Here is a 5,944-nt window from a genome sequence, read left to right as displayed (position 1 = left end):
TTAACCAACTGAGCCACCCAGGTGCCCCCATATACCACTTCTTTATATATTCATCAGTCTATGGGCATTTGGGCTCTTTCCATAAGTTGACTATTATTGATAGCATTGCTATAAACTTTGGGGTGCATGTGTCTTTTTGAAACAGCATTTTTGTATCTTTTGGGTAAATATCTAGTAGTGCAATTGCTGGGTCATATGGTACCTCTATTTTTGTTCCTTTGAAAAACCTCCATACTGTTTTCAAGAGTGGCTACATCAGTTTGCATTCCCACCAGCAGTGCAAAAGTGCTCCCCATTCGCTGCATCCTCACTGACATCTATTGTTTCCTGCGTTGTTCACTTTAGCCATTCTGACAGGTGTGAGGTGATATCTCATTGTGGTTTTGTTTTGTATTTCCCTGATGATGAGTGATGTTGAGCATTTTTTCATGTGTCTGTTGGCCAAAAAATAAGGAGCTCTTCAAGAATTTGTGTGCCATCCTTGCACAGGGGCCATGTAATCATTCCAATTTTAGTATATACACTGCAGAAGCGAGAACTAGATATTTTTTATCAAGTTGAGGAAAATCCCTTCTTTTTCTAGCTTATTGAGAATATTTATCATGAATGGGTATTAGATTTTGTCAAATCCTTTTTTTTTTTTTTGCACCTAGTGCTTTGATCATGCAATTTGCCTCTTTTAGTTGTTGATGTGACAAATAACATTAACTGATGTTGAACGTTGAACAAGCTTCGTATGACAGTCAGATGGTCCAGTTGGTCATAGTATATAATTGTTTTTATAGATTGTTGGATTCAATTGTTTAATATTTTATTAAAGATTCTGCATCTATGTTCACACAAGATCTGTAGTTTTCTCTTCTTATTACACGGTTTTGGTATTAGGGTGACGTTGGTCTCAGAATCAGTTAAGAGACATGTCTTCTGCTTTTATCCTCTAAAAGAAATTGTGGAGAATTGGCAAAATTTTATCCTTTAATGTTGGATAGTATTCACCAGTGAACTCATCTGGTCTTGTTCTTTCTGCTTTGATAAGGTTATTAATTGTTGATTCAATTTCTTTAGTAGGCATATGCCTGTTTAAGTTGTCTGTATCTTCTTTTGCAAATTGTGTTTTTTAAGGGATTAGTCTGTTTCACCTAAGTTTTCAAGACCAGCTGTTTGAATCCAGGTTTTCTTACCTACAAATGTATGAATAATCCTAGCTTAATTTTTCTCCTGTTAGAATGGGCCAAGAATACTCACTCTAAACAAACAAACAAAACCATTCAAACAAAATAACCACTTTCTTCTTTAAAAAGGAATACATTCTAGTATAATTATCATGTATCTCTAAAAAAGTCATCTATCTTCAGTTAAATATAGTCAAGTTGCATCATAGTTGCCTTTTACTTAAAAAATTAAATTATAAATGGAACACACACACACACAAACATACACACGAGATAGAGACAAAATTGTTTTGCTTATTTATTTTAAAGATTATTTATCTATTTATTTTAAAGAATATTTATTTATTTTGAGAGAGAGAGAGATCAAGTGGGGGGAGGGCACAGAGAGGGGGAAGGAGAGATTCCCAAGCAGACTCTGCACATCAGCACAGAGCCCAACACAGGACTGGACCCCAGGAACTGCGAGATCATGACCTGAGCCAAATTCAAGAGTTGGGTGTTCAACTGACTGATCCACCCAGGTATCCCAGAGAAAAATATCTTTTTTTTTAAAATGTTTATTGTTTTTTTGTGAAAGAGAGAAACAGAGTGTGAGCAGGGGAGAGGCAGAGAGAGAGGGAGACACAGAACCCAAAGCAGGCTCCAGGCTCTCAGCTGTCAGCACAGAGCCTGACATGGGGCTCGAACTCACGACCATGAGATCATGACTTGAGCTGAAGTCGGACGCTTACCCGACCGAGTCACCCAGTTGCCCTGAAAAATATCATTTTAAATGGTGTAGTATATTTTCCCCAACATTTGACTCAATAAACAAACGTCCCAGAATTATCATGAAGAACTAGAATGGAAAATCGCTTTTCCATTACTTGGCCTCAGTTCACATCACATATGTTCCACAGTGTGAACTAATCACCATACTGAGTGGGTTTCTAGTATTTAGATATAAGTATTTTGGAAATTATGGCTTCTGAATATAATCCAACTACCTCATTTAGTGTTCAAGTTGAAGAAACCACAATTTATTCTAAGGAATAAGTTGGAACTTGTATCTTCAGCTTCATACTGAATTGAACTTAATGAGAGGAAACGTTTGGGAACTTTCAAGGCTATTATTGACTCTCTCACATATGTGTGTGTGTGTGTGTGTGTGTGTGTGTGTGTGTGTGTGTGTGTGTTTGACTTTATGATTTTACTATAGAACACCAGCATAACCACTAATCTATAGCCTGCTGATGTTACCTGCTATAAGTAATATGCAAGGTATGATGATAAATTAATTCAACTTAGATTTTGGCAAGCATATTTATAAACAAGTGTGAACTAGCACTTGTTTTCTTATTTCAAAATCCATATATATTAAGATATTTTCTAATTTCTCTTTTTGGATTATCCTTTGAAGTTTGCTCAAATCATTTAAATTCAATTAATCTTGGCAGGTGACCATTCTTAGCAAGTAGACTTGGTTTCTAGTAATAGTAGAAATTCATCTCATGTAAGTGTTAGGCACTTAAAATTGACAAAATTATTTTAAGATAAAATGTGTTGTGCCTCTAAATTAACAAGACTTGCTTCATTCCTATGGCTCATAATCTAGTTCTGAGAGCAAGTCACAGGAATAAATTTGAAAATGTTGATAAGTACTTCACTGGGATGAGTCAATAAATATCATGACCATTATAAAGAAGACAACGCATATTGGATGTCATAGTTCTAATACATTTGCTTAAATCTTCACTCTTTGGTAGCCAAATCTCCCCTACGTTATTCAAAAAGTCTGAGCTTTTTATAAATGAGGACTTATGAAATAGCGCTACACCTTCATCTGCATGATGTTTCTAAACTCATGAAAATAAGGCAATTTTCTTCCCCCTTGAGTCTTATTCCATCTAAGAAAATCTTTAGAGCAGATAATTGCTTCTTATGATTTCTTTTCTTTTTTAAATGTTTTTAAAGTTCATTCATTTATTTATTTTTGAGAAAGAGAGAGCAAGCATGAATGGGGGAGGGGTACACACACACACACACACACACACACACACACACACACAGAGAAAGAGAGAGAGAGAATACCAAGAAGGTTCCACACTGTCAGCACAGAGCCTGACATGGGGTTTAAGCTCACAAACCATGAGATCATGACCCGGGCTGAAAGCAAAAGTCGGATGCGTAACCGAATTAATGGAGGCACGCTGTTAGGATTTTGTGTTCTGCAGTTCTCCAAAAGAAAGACCACGATGTGTCCTCAAGTATAAGCTTTACAGAAAACGTCTACTGAGCATGTCCATACTTCTCTTTGAATCTTGATATGTAAAATAAGAACATTTTCATAAAAAGTAGTACGGGGAGTAGTTGAAGTGAGTGGAGCACTTACTTTAGGCAAAAAGTTTAAGGAGCTCCAAAACATTTGGTAACCAGAATAAATAATACAGATGCATTATAGCTATAATATAAAAAATAAATATAACATTAATTTATAGTTTATAAGTGTATATCATATATTTGCATATTATAAATTTATAAATCTTTATTATTTGCATTTTATACTATAATATTGTAACCAAATTATTAAATCAAAGTTAATGCAAAGGTCCATAATGTACAAATTTTCAAAATTTGAAATAAAAGTAAGCATTTATTTGTTTGTTTTGCCACGCTATATTATTGTGGAAGGAAACACTCCTTTGTAATCAGCCTACAGATCCTGATCTATGTAGATGTCATGTAACAGCCAAATGGGTTTATGAAGGTTAACAGTGGTGTGGGAACAGATTGGATAATATCAATTCTAATATATAATAACGTCTTTTTTTTAATGTAGAAGTTTCATTAGCTTTTTCCAATTAGTTCTAAACGTGGGAGAATATTTTGATATGTGTATATTAGGAAACACGTTTTCTTCACACTCCAGTTTTTTTCACAGCTGCCTTTTGTTACCAAGCACTGGTAGAGGGACAACATTTTAGCCTCCCAAAGGTGATGTGTGTGGTGTGCACCATCATCCTGTGTTATATTATGAAGAGTCCAGACAAGAATTTTGATAGAAATCCACTTGAACTTCAGGTTAGACAAAACTTTTATCATGTTTCTTTAGATAGACATACTATTCAGAATAATGTGAAAGTATGTAAGAACAGAATCAATGGGAAAGCATAAATATCAAGAAGTAAATACTATGGTGCACCATTCTAAATAGAAAATTCTGTCTGTTCTTCAATATTTAAATAGGTTTGCTGTTTATTCAGCATATGACCTAATTCAAATTATTTACAATTCAAGTATTTGTGTCTACTGTGGATCTTGTTTTGGCTGTTTAGTCTAAAATGGTTCCCCTTGTTATTTCTTGTATACTGTATACAACCTAGATTAGCATAATCACTGTGATTAACATTAATTGAGGAGCAGAAATGAAAATGGTTGCTGAAAACAGTTTGGATGATATGTACAATGGTAAAATTTTGTATTGCATGAATACTCAAATTATAACATTTGACTTTAATTCTAAAATCTCTGAAGCATTAGAAGAACAGAATTTGGGGCATAGGTGAATATACAAATGTATGCTAGACAAAAACACAGATGTGATCTATATGGAATATACATTGTTGTACTAATGTATTTAACTAAAAGGAACTATAATAAGATTGGTACAATAGACTATATAATGCTAAGACATGAGTCAACCCTTGCTTTAAGGATAGCTTTCACTGTTTGTACTGTTTCTGGATTTCACAAATTTACTCTCCCTTTCATTTCTGTAGATATATTTTCTATAGGTTTCTCTTTTCTGGTTTCTGTACATACCGTCCCATTTCTAATCCAGGGTTACTGCAATAAATGCCAGGTTTTCTTTTGGAAGCACTAAATTATAATGTGTGTTAAATGAAAAATGGCCTCCCATTGTGTGTTTCAAACAAATTTAAACTGGGTAAGTCTACCTCAAAACACTAAGTATATCCACATCCAAAATATTAATTTTGGGATACATGGTAACAAGACTTGTCCTGGGAATCATTTCTTAGTGTATACAAATGTTGTACAATGTGTACAACACATCACAATGATGTACACCTAAAACTAATAGATAAACTAATAGGATATTGTATATCAGTTATATTTCAATAAAAACATCAATTTTGAGGAGCACCTGGGTGGCTCAGTTGGTTGAGCATCTGACTCTTGATTTTGGCTCAGGTCAGGATCCTAGAGTTGTGGAATTGAGCCTCACATCGGTCTCTGCACTTGAGTCTGCTTGAGTCTCTCTCCCCCTCCTCCCCCCCGCCTTCTCTCTTTCTCTGCTCCTTTCACCTGCTTGTGTCTCTCAAAAAACAAACAAACAAAACCCCTCAATTTTGGGAAGATACCCAATGTATCTATAACTGCCTGCTGGTTTAAGTTTTTTGATAATCAGATACCTTCTGTGATAATTAACAATAAAGACATAGAAAGAAAAGTGTCTGACTACCAATCATACAGGAAGTTTTAATAAGCTTCCGCATTGTGAACGTAGAGGTTATTCTTCTGTCTGCTATCAATCACTAGGAGAGATTGACTAGACTTACAAACATTTCCTCACCTTTGTCTATACAAATTTGGAGGGAAAATGTTGATAGTTCTAGTTCAACTATGCAGTCATATCAAAAAGAACCTAGGACTTTTCCCTCATTCTACTCTCTCTGATCCTCAGGTTTTTGGTCTTTTAGTTTTAAATCTATTCCTTTATGATTACAAGAGGGATGCTGCAGCTCCAGATATCAAGACCTACTTCTAAAGAA

At 34.8% G+C, this 5,944-nt stretch overlaps 1 pseudogene; it reads right to left on the bottom strand.

Moving 5' to 3' along the window:
- Positions 1–444: 444 nt before the first annotated feature.
- On the bottom strand, positions 445–535 carry LOC120245502 (annotated as a pseudogene).
- Positions 536–5,944: the final 5,409 nt, after the last annotated feature.

This window comes from Hyaena hyaena, unplaced genomic scaffold (assembly GCF_003009895.1).
Source record: "Hyaena hyaena isolate Hyena2069 unplaced genomic scaffold, ASM300989v1 scaffold_424, whole genome shotgun sequence".
Classification (NCBI taxonomy): Eukaryota; Metazoa; Chordata; class Mammalia; order Carnivora; family Hyaenidae; genus Hyaena; species Hyaena hyaena.
The sequence above is the reverse complement of the archived record's forward strand: the minus strand, read 5'-3'. Positions and strand labels throughout refer to the sequence as shown.